The sequence below is a fragment of the Entelurus aequoreus genome, linkage group LG19 (assembly GCF_033978785.1).
Source record: "Entelurus aequoreus isolate RoL-2023_Sb linkage group LG19, RoL_Eaeq_v1.1, whole genome shotgun sequence".
Classification (NCBI taxonomy): domain Eukaryota; kingdom Metazoa; phylum Chordata; class Actinopteri; order Syngnathiformes; family Syngnathidae; genus Entelurus; species Entelurus aequoreus.
This window is the reverse complement of record NC_084749.1, coordinates 32941049-32959471: the sequence shown is the minus strand read 5'-3', so window position 1 is coordinate 32959471 and position 18423 is coordinate 32941049. Positions and strand designations below refer to the sequence as shown.

The 18423-nt window shown below is 39.7% G+C and overlaps 1 protein-coding gene across 1 annotated transcript in view; it reads right to left on the bottom strand.

The window, feature by feature from the left end:
• LOC133635287 (F-BAR domain only protein 1-like) overlaps positions 1 to 6250 on the bottom strand; it is a 108962-nt gene extending 102712 nt beyond the window's left edge. The window contains exon 1 of the mRNA XM_062028327.1: positions 6099 to 6250. The gene's annotated coding sequence lies outside the window, so the exon portion shown is untranslated. The remainder of the gene's footprint in view (positions 1 to 6098) is intronic.
• Between the last annotated feature and the right edge of the window lie 12173 nt (positions 6251 to 18423).

Sequence of the window (18423 nt, the reverse complement as noted above, 5' to 3'; positions counted from 1 at the left end):
GAAAGTGAACAGCTGCAATCATAAATTACAAAATAAAGTTGAAAAAACATCTATGTCGTGCGCGCAATACAACTGTGCTGCTTTTATTTTGAAAAGTGTTATTTATGGGCATATGTCCTTGTGTAACCTGTGAGTGAAGGTGCACAGCGACAAGTGATGCATGGTTTACACCCGAGACGCTAAAAAGAGAAAAGTTGATGACGAATGGCGTGTTTTCAACAAGACATGGACTGCCAAGCAACGTTCCCTCTAAGGTGTGCGCCTGCGCAATTGCGCACTGCTCAAGCGTCCTCTGCGCACAGCAAATATATGCCGCACACCAAATCAAATCCCATCTGAATTCTAAACAAAATAAACACATTTATTCTGTGTAATTTTGCAATGCAACTTTGAGTGACAGTGACAACAAGCGGCCCTAACGGTGTTCGTCAACACCGTTCAATTGAACACCGTTCAATTATTGTAACGTCTATCGCGATGCTTCGAGGCCAGGAATTATATCGATCACTTTATTGAGCAAAACTGTTTATATTCGGCCATAACCACACCAAAAACATGAGTAAAACAATTATATCTCGAAAAACTAGTCATTTTCTGCCGTACAAACCAGGTCAAAACCAACTTGTTATCTGTCACCAACACGCATACCACTAAGCCACTGGTGCGTTTATCATACTTGCCAACCTTGAGACCTCCGATACCGGGAGGTGTGTGTGTGTGTGTGGGGGGAGGGGGGGGTTAAGAGGGGAATATATTTAAGCTAGAATTCACCAACTCAAGTATTTCATATATATATATATGTATGAAATACTTGACTTTCAGTGAATTCTAGCTATATATATATATATATATTTATTTTATTATACATATAAATAAAAGAAATACTTGAATTTCAGTGTTCTGTAGGCTATCCAGTAGATGGCAGTATTGTCCTGTTTAAGAGTGTCACAACATTGCTGTTTACGGCAGAAGAACTGCTTTACGGTAGACTAAACGTGACTGCTGTTGTTGTGTGTTGTTACCGCGCTGGGAGGACGTTAATGAAACTGCCTAACAATAAACCCACATAAGAAACCAAGAACTCGCCCTCGATCATTCTACAGTTATGAAGTCATTGGGCAGGCAAGCTGTTTATATTGTGGGAAAGTGGACATGAGAACAGGCTGTCCCCACTCAGGTCCGCATTGAGATGGAGGGGGCGTGGCCTCCAGCTCCGGCTGAATACCGGGAGTTTGTCGGGAGAAAATTTCTGCCGGGAGGTTATCGGGAGAGGCGCTGAATACCGGGAGTCTCCCGCTAAAAACGGGAGGTTGGCAAGTATGGCGTTTATGGCCACACAAAAAGTCGGACAACTCAAACACCACACAAAGTTACACTATGACTCCTCAGTCATACGTGTGCTTATTTTACTGTCATTTATTATTGTTAATTTATTTATATTAATCATGGAATGCTGTTACTAGAGAAAGTTACAGGAATGCACACTTCATCCTATGCTTACATTTCATTGTGCAACATGAGGATGTTTAAGGGGAACTAAATGTGATCTCTGAAAGGGGTACAGCAGTGCTTTAGGTATAAAGTTAAGTTAGGTTAAATGAAAGTATTATTATTATTATTAATAATAATATTACGGTATACATCAAAAATAATATTGAGCAAAATTTAATTGAAATATTGTCGATGTAGCCCTCCAGCGGTGCTCGGGTTGCTCATGCGGCCCCCGGTGAAAATTAATTGCCCACCCCTGCCCTATAAGATAAAGGCAATTGCATTTTATTGATATTTGAAATGTATTCAATGTTTATAAATGAATATTTAAATATACTAAATGTAAAAAAGGGAATAAATATTCAAAATGAAATCTAGTTTGGTTACGCCATCATGAGTGCAACACAAGGTTGTAAAAGTTTCAACTACAAATCTAAATAAGATGTCAAAAGCAAACTGAAATCAAATACACGCCGCTTAAAGATTGATCAATACCTATTTAAATTTAGTAATACATAAATATGATGATTTATCAAAATATAAAAGAAATATACCTGAACAGAACGCTCATGATGGTTATACCAAAAAGTAACGCTATGAATAGCGTTTTTCCAAGTTTTTGGGGCATTTTTATGCTATTTCCAAGCATCTCCTTTTTATTATCGTTGATTTTAAATGGTCAAACTAATGTATATTATATATGCATGCCCTAGTAAACAAAAAAAAAGTCATATTTATTTTGATTGTTACATTTTGAAGTACATTTGTGCAGGTGGGTGGGAATGTACCCATTACCAGAGCTGTACACACATACAACAAGAGCACTCCAGTGTTTTTAGAAATTTTCTGCAAAAATGTTTGTTTTAAACTAAACTCGGGGGCCGATATGGTGTCATTCCCGGGCCGCCAGTCGGATAGCCCTGATATACAGTATACTTGACGGTCAAACTACAAATTGAACATTTCAATTTTAGACACATACAGTAGTTTTGATAACGCACATCAATAGGCATCAGCACTTCAGGGTTCCAAGAGCATTATTGCAAACAAACTAGTAAAAAATCAACAAAGAACCAGCCAACATCAGATGTGACTATATATAAAATTGTTAATGTAACATACCGTATTTTCCGGACCATAGAGCACACAGGATTATAAAGCGCACTGCCGATGAGCGGGTCTAGTCAAGTCTATTTTCATACAAAAGGCGCACCGGATTATAGGGCGCATTAAAGGGATCTTTTTTTTCTTTCTTAATTGAGAACACTTGTGGTCTACATAACATGTAATGGTGGTTCTTTTACATTTCGGACTGCATTGTGCCGAGTGTGAAATTTGGTGGAGGGGGAATTATGGTGTGGGGTTGTTTTTCAGGAGTTGGGCTTGGCCCCCTAGTTCCAGTGAAAGGAACTTTGAATGCTCGAGGATACCAAAACATTATGAACCATTCCATGGGATGGCACTTCAAGTTCATATGTGAGTAAACGCAGGTGGCCAAATACTTTTGGCAATATAGTGTAGCGTCAACATGAGGACTACTGAAACCTATGGCGGCCGATTTGGGGAAATCGCACAGCAACGTCATCCTAACGCTCCAAATACAGAGATGATCCAAAACATTAAAAAACACACCACTAAACTGGAAAATGCTGCAATCGCATAAAACACTGCAAGATCTCAAAGAAAATGCCAAAAACACACAACCTCCAAAAACAACTGCATGAAACAAATGCTGCCAGTTCATTGAACAAAGCCAAAGTTAGCCAGGCTGCAAGGAGCCCCAACTTAAGGGATGTTTAAAGGCTTGAGCTGAGTAAAGTTGGCTGACTTTTGCCTCTTTTTTTCTTCTTCTTTCATTTATTTATTTATTTATTTCAGGCAATGACATAAAGAAGTACAATTTGACAAAACATAATAATATAAATTAATATAGTGCATGATTGTCCAGTTTTGCCTGAAAGGGAGTGGGAAGAAGATAATTTATTTAATCCCACCCCCAGTTCTCCATTCAGTGATTATTCACATAGAAGATAATTTATTTAATCCCACCCCCAGTTCTCCATTCAGTGATTATTCACATGAGTTTCACTCTTACTTTGTTCAAGGATTATAATACAGATGTTGTATCATAGTGGCATTACCACAGGTAACAATAATTATTACACTGTAACAATAATTTGTATCAACAATGTAGGAATAATGAATATACCAACAATGGTAATAGACAACATAGCAACAATGGTAATAGACAACATAGCAATAATGGTAAGGAAACATTGAGCACATGTTAACACTTTGAGACAGAGTATAGCAGCAAGTCAAATTAAAGACCCTCATCTCTATATTTGAACCAGACCCCATGTTTGTATAATAGTTTAAATCGATTAATAGTTTGGCATTGCTTGTGTTGTAAGTCCAGTTTGTTCCATAGTTTTACTCCGCATACAGACACACAAAAACGTTTACGAGTGGTTTGAGCTCTCGGCAATAAGAAATATCCAAAGCCTCTCAAATTATGAGCCTGCACTCGTCTTATAAAAAAACTTTGTAGATTAGGCGGCAATAATTTGTTAAATGCTTTATATAAGATTATTAATGTATTATATTTAACAAGGTCATCAAATTTGAGCAACTTTGATTGCATAAACAGATTATGAGTATGTTCTAAATAACCAACGTTGTGAATGATCCGCACTGCTCTTTTCTGTAATATGATCAGAGGATGAATTGTGTTGTGGTAAGTATTCCCCCATACTTCAACACAGTATGTCAGGTATGGGAGTACCAAGGTGCAGTATAGAGTATGGAGTGCATTTTCATTGAGGTATAGTTTTGCTTTGTTTATAATTGAGAGGCTTTTGGAGATTTTTGTTTTAATGTGTCTGACATGAGGTTTCCATGATAGTTTACAATCAATTATTACTCCCAAAAATGTATTCTCATTTACGATTTCAATTTGGGTACCATCAATACTTATTTTCTGTTCAGACGTTATTTGCGATTTCCAAACATCACTATCTTAGTTTTATTTATATTCAAAGATAATTTATTTGTGTCCATCCATTTTTTTACTATGTTTAGTTCTGTGTTTGCTGTATTTATGAGCTCATTATAGTCATCACTACTGTAGAATATATTTGTGTCATCTGCAAATAGTGTAAATTTCAGTATTTTGGATGTATTAAACATATCATTAATATATACATTAAACAGTTTTGGCCCCAACACGGACCCTTGGGGGACACCACAAGCAATGCCAAGAGTATCAGATACAAATTTACCCATTTTAACAAACTGTACCCTCCCTGTTAAATAACTTTTTAACCAGTCACCAGCCAGCCCCCTAATTCCATATCTTCCCATTTTATCTAGTAGAATTGAATGATTAATGGTATCAAAGGCTTTCTTTAGATCAATAAAAATACCAACTGCATATCTTTTATGCTCCAGTGCATTAGTAATTTCCTCAATAGCTTCAGTTATCGCCATTGAAGTTGTTCGTTTGGGCCAAAAGCCATACTGACCCTCATTGATTATATGATGCTTCTCAAGAAAAGATTCAAGTCGAGAGTTAAATAGTTTCTCTAAGATTTTTGAGAACTGAGGCAAAAGAGAGATTGGTCTGTAATTGGTGAAAGCGTGTTTCCTGTCACTTTTGAAGAGCGCAGTTACCTTAGCGATTTTCATTTGACTTGGAAAGCAGCCAGCCTGGAATGATAGGTTACATATATAAGTCAAGGGTTTTACAATATTCAGTATAACTTTTTGAACCAGTATCATGTTGCTATCATGACAGTCAGTGGAGCACTTACTTTTACACTTCCGCACAATGTTTGTCACTTCCTGCTCATTTGCAGCTGAGAGGAAGAATGATGAAGAATTCTGTTCAATAGTTGATTTTGTAACTCCATTGTCTGGGATATCAACAGCCAATTAAGGACCAACATTTACCAAAAAAACTATTGAACTTGTTTACTACATTACTCATGCCTTTGTTAAACACTTTCTGTCATAATATTCCACATTATACAGCAAACCGTTTACGTAGCTTAGAATTAAAAGTGTATATTTTCATACCACCTCTTGAAGAAGTAGTGACCCTGCTGTATTTTCCTCAAGCAGTTGTTTATGGCACCTTTTTATGTGTTTTGGGCATTTTCAGCACTTTTACTTTCCATTTGGTTTTGATCTTGCAGCATTTATGTGATTTTAGCAATTTCCCCGTTGCATTTTTGCTAGTTTGTTACTGTGGGTTTTTTTTGTTTTGAATCATTCCTGGACGTTGTTTCGCGTTTGAACCTGTCGGCCACAGTAGAAGTCCCCCGAAAAATGTGTTGACATTATGGTATAACTTAAATTTGACCTTAAAACTGACATTAAATGAACTAAATATACATATGTATACTGAACATATAAACATTTATGTTGCATATTATTGACATTGAATACCGTATAGTCAATAAATTGGTCCATGTGAAGTACCCATTTGCTGCGTTAGCTTGTGTCAAACCACCGCGTCTGTCAGCCATACATGCATGATGCCGCACGCTGACAAACGCGAGAAATTCAAGAAAAGGCGCAAATTGAAAGAAAGGTTAATTTATGACCTGTGTAGATCCCTCCGTAGACGTTTATATCGCATTGTCCATGCCTGGTCTCCCGGCAGCCTCCGTCCAGCACTCGTAGGTAATTCTCGGCTGTCGGTTCCTTGTAGTAAGGCAGCCTCCAGTGTGCTCTCCCGCTCACGCCCAGCTCAACGATGATTGGCGAGTTTGCCCGTCACTCATTGAGAAACCTGAAGTAGGCATAGCAACCAATGGGGGCGGGTTTTAGGAGTGTATGCTGGTATTTTATTGGCTGATCAGTGACGGGGAAACGCCTCAAAATAAACTGTATTTAACAAACTAGGCAGCTTCCGTTAATTACGCGACTTTTTCGGGCATTTGCCAACACGTGTTGTAGCCTATGAACTAAATTAAAAGGTATCGTTCCACAAATTATATTCGTTATTAATGTTATTCTTCCGTTTGTTTAAAAACGTATATGATTGCTCTTATCGCATTGTCTACGATGTAAAGCAGCCTTACATTACGTCAATGACGTATATATGGATATATTCTTGTCAATACACACCTTGACCTGTACTATTTTTGTACTTGTTTTGATTATTATTGTTTTTGATATTTTTAAATGTTGAACATTATATTTATATTTAAAAAAATAACACACCTTGACGTCCCAACTGCCGCTTAAACTCAACAGCACCTCCAAGCGGATAATGAGCGAAACTACATTAACATAAAACCAAGTTGAACTTCTCATTTGGTTATTGATCATATTTTAAGGAGCAATACTAATAGAAATGAAATTAAAGATATGATGTATGTTAATTTTGATGATGCAATTGTTAGAATATCATACTTTTTCATTACCATGAATTGATTTACGTGGACAAGTTGAAACTTATTCGGGTGTTACCATATAGTGGTCAATTGTACGGAATATGTACTGTACTGTGCAATCTACTAATAAAAGTTTCAATCAATCAATAAATCAATCAATACTTGTCATGTGCTGTACTTACTGTAAATATGCACTGACTTTCAATGAAGTTTACTCCTTTGCTTCTGATTCATCAAGGTCAATGTTTTTTTTATGTTTTTTAATTCCAACTCTGACAAAAGACTGACCACAACATGTCCACTCTAAAGCACACTGGTTCGCAGGATGATATAGTTGCTGAATTTTGTTTAACCTTTTTCAAAATATGTAAAAATACAAATGCCCACATCCTTGAAATTTTCAGTAGTAGGAGTAGGAAAAAAATATTGGCACACACCTGGTTGAGAATCCATTAGGAGTGTATTAGACCTCTTAGTTTCTCATGAATATTAATTTTGGACTATTTGTATGCTTCCAAATTGTGATGACCGTTTGAAGACCCTGAACTGTTCCAGCAGGCAAGTATAATGGAAGCCCGCCAGAGTGTATATTTGTAAACCTCACTCCCTAATGCAATAAATGAGAACTGCACTTTTTTTGGAATTGTGTCCATTATTTACAATCCTTATGTGGGGCAAGCCCATATGAATTCTTTGTCTTATGCATTCTAACTTGTAAATAAACGTGAGCAAAAGTCAGCCAACAATGGAGTCAATGGAAGTCGCTCTATTCCGCCTATAAAGCACTCTAAAAAAGCATCCAAAAACATCCATCATACACGCTGTAAGTATATATGTAATGTAGTAACAGTCACATTCATAATATCATGTAATACTTATGTATTTTGCTTATTTTAAGCATAGAGAGTCTTATTAATTTCACAGACGCATCACAACATTCGCTATCTACTTAAATATCAACAACAGTGCAAAATCATGACAGACTTGAGAGACAACCACTACTACTTTGGAATAAATGATGATTTAAAACCTTATATTTTTGAGCCTGAATATAAGGAGGATGATCTACATGTTTTAGAAGCTGTGTGCTAAACAGATCCAGCTTTAGTGAAACACTAAGCATCATGTAGCAGTATAGCTAAGTGCCAAACAAGAAATACAAACTACGAACATGATAAAACAATCACTTACTGCACATTGTCTGCTCTCGCAGGGATGCTGACTGATAGGATGTAAATATCTTCCCGTTTGGATGAATAATTAATCATAATCCACCCTGCTGGAAAAAAAACAGGTGGCTGCAAACGAGCGCTTTTTTCGTGTTGATTTGGTCATCTTGTTGGTCAATGTTTACCAACTTTTCGGTTAATGGCAACAACCTTCTACTATGCAGGTGAGACGCGCGTCAAAGAGAACTTTTATATTTTATACTCAATCGTGCACTTTTAATGAATTTTGGCTTACATCCACTAAATTACTTTTTGTGTGGACCCCCGAAACCAAAAGAGGGCTTTTAATTGTTGAAACAGACCTTGACAAGGCCCCAGTACTTACTCACGTTAACCCATTATTGCAATTTTTTGTCAAGGTTGACTCGTCGTATACAGGAGTGAGAGCAGTCCTTTCCCAGCGCTCTCCCTGGGCCTTCTTCTCGTGTCGCCTCACTGCAGCGGAAAGGAACTATGATGTGGGGAATAGAGAGCACTGGCTACGGTTCTAGCAAGGAGTGGAGGCACTGGCTGTAGGCCACTGGTGCCGTGACCCTGATGAGTGAGGTTTTGTGTGCTTATTTTTATTTTTTGAAGTAAGTCTTTATTGCCACATGTACAACGTATGTGCAACAAAACCCAGGCACAGCTCTTTGGTGGCTGAAGCTTCCCTGTGTGGGCATCCCAGAAGGTAATGTGGAAGCAAGGACACAACAGCAGCGACTGGGATGGAGAAAGCAGGATTCAAAACTGGGAACTTTGTTATTGGACAATTGTTCTGGCCCCTGATTCACACTTATTATCTGGTTATCTCCATATTAATCAGGAAATACTGTATGTTGGAAACACTTTCCGCCTGGTTGATGATTAGTTTGTTTTCTTCAGCCTGAAAAAACTCAGGAAGCGGTCCAGTAATGACTGCTTCTTAGGCTTTTTCTCTTCTTTGTCTGCATCATTTTGCCATCTCTGTCCAATACTTGAGTGACTACAACTCTTCCCTGTTTCTTTTTCCTTTTCCATTCCTCTGCGGAGTTCAGGTTCAGGTTTAGATTGGTCAGTGATGGTTTTGTCCTCTTCTGTGGTCCGGCACATGGAACTGGGAGAGCCCAAGTTGTTGGATCCCTCTTTCTTAGAGACTTTCTCCTTAGAGAGCCGTTGGAGGTTTTCCTTCAAGAGTCCTTGATGGTTTACAAAGTCCTGGTGTACCCCAGTCTGTACAGCCTGTTCCTTTCTCTGCCACTGACTATATGCTTTGCGTTGTTGGAGGAACTTATGGTGCAACTCGAGCTTCCGATGGGAAAGCTCTTGTTCGAAGCAAAGGTCTCTGCTAAGAAATGCCTCAGGCTTTTGTGCTGATCGACGTGCAGCAAGTGACTCCTCCTGGGGCCCTTTCGTGGTTCCATCATTTTCAAGTGTTACAGGTGGCACCGTACTGCTTTCCAACTCTTGTGCCACTCTACTGGTCTTATCCTCCACAGTTACAACACTTGTTTCATTCTCCTCAGCTCTGGCTTCCCCTGCATCCTCAGTAGTCGGTACATCCTCTACAACAGGTGGATCAGTTCCTTCATCCATTTTTCCATTAGGCAAACTCCTGGTTTTCCCATCCCTTACAACTTTTATATCTTCCTCCTCTGCTGAAGGACCTGTGTCATCTTCCCAAAAAAAATTGTCCTCGAGTGATGTCTCATCCTCGGAAGGTGCATCAGCGGTTGGCACATTCTTTTTAACAGGTGGATCCGGAGTTTCCTCGTCCCTTTCTTCAAAAGGTGGAGTCGTGGTTTTCCCACCCTCTACAACTATTATTTTGTCGTCCTCTGTTGAAAAAGCTTTGTCACCGACCAGAAATGTCTCAACCTCCAAATAAAAGCCTTCAACAGGTGAATCAGGAGTTTCTTCTTCCCTTTCTTCAAAAGGTGGATTAGTGGTATTCTCATTTACAGTTATTATATTGTCCTGCTCTGTTGAAGAAGCTGTGTCGCCCTCCAGAAACGTCTCAACCTCCAAAGATGCATCAACAGTGGCCACATACTTTTGAACAGGTGAATCAGAAGTTTTCGTTTTCCTTTTTCTAATAAGAGCAGTAGTGGTTTCCCCCTTCTTTACAGCAATTGTCTTGGTCTCCTCTGTTGAAGAAACTGCATTATCCTCCAGAGATGACTCATTCCCCAGCGTTGTTTTATCCTCTAAAGGTGCATCAGTAGTTGCCTCAGTCTTTTTAGCAGGTGGATGATGAGTTTTCTTCTTCCTTTTTCTAATAGAAGCAATAGTGGTTTCCCTCTTCTTCACAGCTACTGCATTGTCCTCGTCGGTTGACGAAGCTGTATCAAATATCTTGTCATCCAGGGATGACTCATCGTCCACAGTGGTCTCATCCTCGACAGGTGTATCCGTAGCTGCCCCATTCTTTTTAGCAGGTGAATGGGGAGTTTTCTTCTTCTTTTTCCGAATAGGAGCAGTAGTGGTTTCCCACTTCTTTACAGCTCTTGTGTTGTCCTCCTCTGTCGAAGAAGGAGTGTCAAATGTCTCGTCCTCCAGAGATGTGTCCTCCCCCAGGGATGTTTCGCCCTCCGGAGATGTGTCGCCCTCCACAGGTGCATCAATAGTTGCCACATTTATTTTAACAGTTTTATGAGTTTTCCTCTTCATTTTTGGGGCAATAGTGGTTTCCCACTGCTTTACAGCTATTGCACTGTCCTCCTCTGTTGAAGAAGCTGTGTCAAATGTCTCGTCCTCCAGAGATGTGTCCTCCTCCTGGGATGTGTCGTCTTCTAGGGATGTCTCGTCCTCCAAAGGCGCATCGGTAGTTGCCACATCCTTTTTAACAAGTGGATGAGAAGTTTTCTTCTTCCTTTTTCCAATAAGGGCAGTAGTGGTTTCCCACCTTCTTACAGCAACTGTATTGTCCTCCTCTGTTGAAGAATCTGTCTCCGATGTCTCGTCTTCCAGAGATGTGTCTTCCTCCAGGGATGTGTCGTCCTCTAGAGACGTCTCATCCTCCTCAGATGATTCTGTGGAATCTTCTTGCTCCACAGGTGCTGCAGCCGAGCACCTATGGAGCAGTTCAGCAGAAGAAGCTGTCGATTGGATGTTGGGCACACAAGCCATAAAACCAAATACATTCAATGTCAGTATATAGCTCAGACATGCAAACTTACCTGCATTTTTGTAAAAACTAAACAAAAGAACAACTTTTCGTGCTGTCGTTTTGCGTCCTTCTGGCGAGTTTTACGTGCGTGACGTCATCCGCCGGGGAGGTGACGCACGCCTTGAAATCCAACGGGGACGTCGACGTGTATCGTTCTTTTAGCTCTCTGGCTCTGATGTGTTATTCATGTAACACCCAATAAGCTGTACAAGTCAAAGGTTAATGGTATGAACAGCGTTTTTGCTTTATTTATGTGCAACTTTTGGGTTTGGTGGAAGCGACTGAGCCTGAAATACACAATATGACCACAGGAGGGCGGGCTAGACCGACTTTGACATATGAAACCTTTGTTGCATATGACACTGTTTTTCAACCTTTTTTGAACCAAGGCACATTTTTTTTCATTGAAAAACTCCCGAGGCACACCACTAGCAGAAAACATACAAAAATTAAACTCAGCAGCTGATATTGACAGTAAAAATGTGTTCTTGCAATTGTTGGATATAAATTCAAACCATAACAAACCATGCATCACTATAGCTCTTGTCTCAAAGTAGGTGTAGTGTCACGACCTGTCACATCACGCCGTGACTTATTTCGAGTTTTTTTGGTGTTTTCCTGTGTGTAGTGTTTTACTTCTTGTCTTGCACTCCTATTTTGTTGCTGATTGTCATGTCATGTACGGATGTACTTTGTGGACGCCGTCTGCTGCTCCACACGCTGTAAGTCTTTGCTGTCGTCCAGCATTCCGTTTTTGTTTACTTTGCAGCCAGTTCAGTTTTAGTTCCGTTTTGCATAGCCATCCCTAAGCTTCAATGCCTTTTCTTAGCGGCACTCGCCCTTTGTTTATTTTTGGTTTAAGCATTAGATACCTTTTGACCTGCACGTCTGCATATTGTGATCACGACAAACCATGTTCCCGACATCCACAAAGCAATTATCTACCTGCTGCCACCTACTGATATGGAAGAGTGCACGGTTACTCTGCCGCGCTGTAGACAGCACAGACACTCAGCAAAGGCACATTATTTGGGGATTATAATTACTGGTTTGCAAAAAATATTTTTAACCCAATTAGGTGAAATGACATCATCTCCCACGGCACACCAGACTGTATCTCTCGGTACACTAGTGTGCCGCGGCACAGTGGTTGAAAAACACTGGAATATGAAATCATATTCAACTTCATATATTAAAACAAAATGGGAGAAGGAAGGAGGGATAATTATATCTGAGGACAAATGGACAATAATATGGAAATATCAATGGACTTGTACCAGCTCACCCAAGTGGAGGGAGTTTGGTTAGAAAAGTTTGATCAGATTTTTTTGTCATACCTTCTCAGAAGTCTCACTATGATAACTCCACTGTATGTTGGAGAAATTGTGGGAACTTAAACGCAAACCACTATCATGTTTTTTGGGACTCCTCTGCCATATAGGATTATTGGAAAGAGATACACCAAGCCCTACAGGATATTTTCAAATGAGAAATTCCCCTTGGAAATTAAGACTCTGTTTTTCAGATATGTACCTCAGGACTGGCTGAAAAAAGAAACACTTAATGAAGGTCCTACTAGTGGCCTGTAAAAAGACCATAACTAGGAAATGGATATCCCAGGAGAGCCCAACTTTGAAGCAATGGATGGAAACAACAATGGACATATATAAAAGGGAGAAGATAACTGCTTTTATTAATTATAAATTGGAGAAATTTACTTCATACTGGGAAAACTGGGTCAATTATGTCATGCCCCATAAACCTGATTTTAATTTCTGGAATTAGTGATTGTACTGTTTAAAAAAAAGATTACTTCCTATATATATATATATATATATATATATATATATATATATATATATATATATATATATATATATATATATATATATATATATATATATATATACACACACATATATATTTATATTCTTTTATTTTATTTCTGTTTATTATTATTAATGTATTATTATTATTTATGTTTTCTTTATTTAATTGATCTATCTGTAAGTTTTATTATTATTATTTTGTTTTCCTGCTGTTTTTTGGGGGGTTGGGGGGGGGGGGTGGCATCGTTGGGATATAAACAAAAAACTATTTTGACATTTAGGGCAGACAACAGATATATGATGTATGTAAATATGATGTAATGGGTAGGAATGTCTGATGCTGGATGTCAATAAAAATTAAATGGAAAAAAAAAGAAACTTTATCGAGGTATATTGTATCCCCTGCCGCGGGAGCGCGCGTGGGGGCGGAGCTCTGTTCCTTGTTCAGACAGCGGCAGCACTTCCGTGTTATTAGCGATGTCAATGATACAAAATGTGGATTATTACGATCATGCTTTGATTGTCACAAATGTTGGTGTAACATGTGACATTCCTACCCCAATAAATGCTTTTGATCATCCGTACATGACGTGTTGTACTTGTATTCGAGCTTCTCTATTGTTGGTCAGCCTCCTATTCTCTACAATTGACATGAATAACATCCTGTAATTTTATTTATTGTGTATTTCATCTTCTGATAGATTATAAAATAACACCAATATAATGAGAACAAACGCTACAGAGTCGACCCAATTCCATGTTAATACAAACAAAAACAAACAAACACGTACTTTATGCCAGAAAATGTGTCCCACGTATGTACTAACATCATGTGGATTATATGTACAGACTTGGCATTGTACAAAACTTGTGAATTTGGACACATTTTGTTAATTACAAAAAAAAGTTAGTAGGGGATATTTATAATCATTGACACCGCTAACAACACGGAAGTGCTGCCGCTGTCTGAACAAGGCACAGAGCTCCGCCCCCCTGCGCGCTCCCGCGGCAGGGGATACAGAATTTCGCACAATGGCACTGGAAATAAATTCATCATCGTGGGATAAGTATTGACACTGATGAAAAGATTCCGCTAAAATCAAAACGTTGGATGTTCTTTAATATTACAAGTAAAAAATGTTTCCATCCATCTTCTTCCGCTTATCCAAGGTCTGGTTGCGGGGGCAGCAGCCTAAGCAGAGAAGCCCAGACTTCCCTCTCCCCAGCCACTTCGTCCAGCTCCTCCCGGGGGATCCCGAGGCGTTCCCAGGCCAGCCGGGAGACATAGTCTTCCCAACGTGTCCTGGTTCTTCCCCGTGGCCTCCTACCGGTCGGACGTGCCCTAAGCATCTCCCTAGGGAGGCGTTCGGGTGGCATCCTGAGCAGAACCACCTCATCTGGCTCCTCTCGATGTGGAGGAGCAGCGGCTTTACTTTGAGCTCCTCCCGGATAACAGCGCTTCTCACCCTATCTCTAACCCTAACCCTAACCCTAACCTGCCACCCTGCGGAGGAAACTCATTTCGGCCGCTTGTACCCGTGATCTTGTCCTTTGGGTCATAACCCAAAGCTCATGACCATAGGTGAGGATGGGAACGTAGATCGACCGGTAAGTTGAGAGCTTTGCCTTCCGGCTCAACTCCTTCTTCACCACAACGGATCGATACAGTGTCTGCATTACTGAAGACGCCGCACCGATCAGCCTGTCGATCTCACGATCCACTCTTCCCTCACTCTCGAACAAGACTCCGAGGTACTTGAACTCCTCCGCTTGGGGCAAGATCGCCTCCCCAACCCGGAGATGGCACTCCACCCTTTTCCGGGTGAGAACCATGGACTCGGACTTGGAGGTGCCGATTCTCATTCCGGTCGCTTCACACTCGGCTGCGAACCGATCCAGTGAGAGCTGAAGATCCTGGCCAGATGAAGCCATCAGGACCACATCATCTGCAAATAGCAGAGACCTAATTCTGCAGCCACCAAACCGGATCCCCTTAACGCCCTGACTGCGCCTAGAAATTCTGTCCATAAAATTTATGAACAGAATCGGTGACCAAGGGCAGCCTTGGCGGAGTCCAACCCTCACTGGAAACGGGTCCGACTTACTGCCGACAATGCGGACCAAGCTCTGACACTGATCGTACAGGAAGCGGACCGCCACAATCAGACAGTCCGATATTTTTTCATCTTCCTGTTTAATATCCATCTTTGGTCAGCGTCAAAAACAATGGCAGCAGGCAGCAGTCTCCTCAAAGCCCTGGGACAACATTGACTGACTCATCCTGTCCTGGCAGATTTGCAGGACGGGTTCAGAACTGGCCAGGGATGCATCACCGCTATGATATCATCACTGTCAAGGACAATAAACAGGTCTCTACACTGCCTTCTTAGAGCCTTTGGTTCAGAAGACCACAACAACTCCCTCTTGAAAAGACTCTTTATTATTGGCCTGTCAAAGAGATGCATCAACTGGTTTGCCAGCTCTTTCAATAACTGCGTACAGCGAGTGAAGTCTGAAAACAATCCATCTTAGGCCACTTAAACCTTAAACCTGCTCGTAGGATAGGCTCCAGGACCCCCCGCGACCTTGTAAGGGACAAGCGGTAGAAAATGGATGGATAATTTAATATTACCCTTTGTCACCTATAATACCAAGCTGACACAAGGTTTTCTCTTGTAATATATAGGTCATGTCTGTCTATAGCATGGGTGTCAAACTCATTTTAGCTCAGGGGCCGCACGGAGGAAAATCTGTGCACACGCGGGCCGGACTATTACAACCATAGCATTAAAACAAAAAAAATAACTTCAGATTGTTTTCTTTGTCTTACTTTGGCCAAAAATAAAACAAACACATACTGAAAATATTACAATAAAATATGGAAAAAAATACAAGCAGCGGTAAAGTTTAGATCAGGGGTATCAAACTAATATTAGATCGGGGGCCACATGGAGGAAAATCTATGCCCAAGTGGGCCAGACTGGTAAAATCACGGCACAATAACTTAAAAATAAAGAAAACTTCAGATTGTTTTCTTTGTTTAAAAATAGAACAAGCACATTCTGAAAATGTACAAATCATAATGTTGTTGGGTTTATTTACACCTACATGTTGTAGTTAATAGTATTCCATCTTTGTTTGTCGTTATTTATACTTTCTGAATAAATTATTAGATAATGTTCATTAGTCAACTCATTGGTGTTCATTTTCAATCCATCAAGATAAAAGAATAATATCAAAATCAAATTATAGGATGTTATTTATGTAGTTTGCTCATTTTCCTCGGCTGATGTACTAACATCATATGGTTTATTTTTTGTATTGCGACATCTAGTGGACACATTTAGAACAGCAGTTTCTTTCATTCAAAAATTTCGGCCCATATTTATACTTACCAAACTCATCCCGCGGGCCGGTTAAAACCAGTTTGCGGGCCTGATCCGGCCCTCGGGCCGTATGTTTGACACCCCTGGTCTATAGCATTTTTGTTTACAAAATAAAAATACATCAAAATGCCCTCCCCCCCAAATTTGACTTTTTAGCATGCGGGCCTTGGTCTCTGCTGAAACTGTTGTCCCCGCGACCCGATTCCGGATAAGCGGTTGAAGATGGATGGATGGATGGATGGATGGATGGGCCTTGGTGAAAAAGTTTGGACACCCCTATATAAACATATATTCCAAACATTTTTTTGTTAGAATAAAATGCTTGTTCCCCTGACTTATGATTTTAAAAGCAAGTATGTTATCCATCAATTTGTACGTAAAAAAAAAAGACTCGGAATTATGTAACAATATCATGAGATTATACATACATTTTTCACTGTAACAAGCGGCCCTCGAAGAGCAGCCATAACTGTGATGTGGCCCTCAATGTAAACCAGTTTGACACCGACCCAATTAGGAAGCGGTACCAAAAAGTAACTGTACTCGGTATACATCCCGAGTCAATACATGCGACCGATCTCACTCATGGATAATGGGTATTGGAATCAATACCATGATCGGAACATCGCTAGTCGTAACCAAAAAATTATTTGTAACCAATCATTTTTTTTTATATGTTTACATTTCAAATACATTTTTATTTTGGTTCCAATTACAGTACAGGCCAAAAGTTTGGACGTACCTTCTCCTCATTCAATTTGTGTTCTTTATTTTCATGACTATTTACATTGTAGATTGTCACATCAAAACTATGAATGAACACATGTGGGGTTATATGTACTTAACAAAAAAAGGTGAAATAACTGAAAACATGTTTTATATTCTAGTTTCTTCAAAATAGCCACCCTTTGTTCTGATTACTGCTTTGCACACTCTTGGCATTCTCTCGATGAGCTTCAAGCACACCTGTGAAGTGAAAACCATGTCAGGTGACGACCTCTTGAAGCTCATCGAGAGAATGCCAAGAGTGTGCGAAAAAGTAATCAGGGCAAAGGGCGGCTATTTTGAAGAAACTAGAATATAAAACATGTTTTCAGATATTCCACCTTTTTTTGTTAAGTACATAACTCCACATGTGTTCATTCATAGTTTTGATGTGACAATCTACAATGTAAATAGTCATGAAAATAAACAAAAAGGCATTGACTGAGAAGGTGTGTCCAAACTTTTGGCCTGTACTGTATGTTTTTGTTTGGTTATTGAAAAAAACAAATAAAGGCAAACATGGGAAAAGTAGAGAAAAAAAAGTAAATTTAAAAAAAAGTTGGCATGATAACATTAGGACAGTGTTTTTCAACCACTATGCTGTGGCACACTAGTGTGCCGTGAGATACAGTCTGGTGTGCCGTGGGAGATTATCTAATTTCACCTATTTGCATTAAAAATATTTTTTGCAAACCAGTAATTATAGTCTGCAAATTATGTGTTGTTGTTGAGTGTCGGTGCTTAGTAACCGTGTAATACTCTTCCATACCAGTAGGTGGCAGCCGGTAGCTAATTGCTTTGTAGATGTCGGAAACAGCGGGAGGCAGTGTGCAGGTAAAAAAGTGTCTAATGCTTAAACCAAAAATAAACAAAAGGTGAGTGCCCCTAAGAAAAGGCATTGAAGCTTAGGGAAGGCTATGCAGACCGAAACTAAAACTGAACTGGCTGCAAAGTAAACAAAAACAGAATGCTGGACGACAGCAAAGACTTACTGTGGAGTAAAGACGGCGTCCACAATGTACATCCGAACATGACATGACAATCAACAATGTCCCCACAAAGAAGGATAAAAACAACTGAAATATTCTTGGTCGCTAAAACAAAGGAAGACATGAAACTGCAAGAGGAAAATACCAAAAAAAGAGAAAAAGCCACCAAAATAGGAGCGCAAGACAAGAAGTAAAACGCTACACA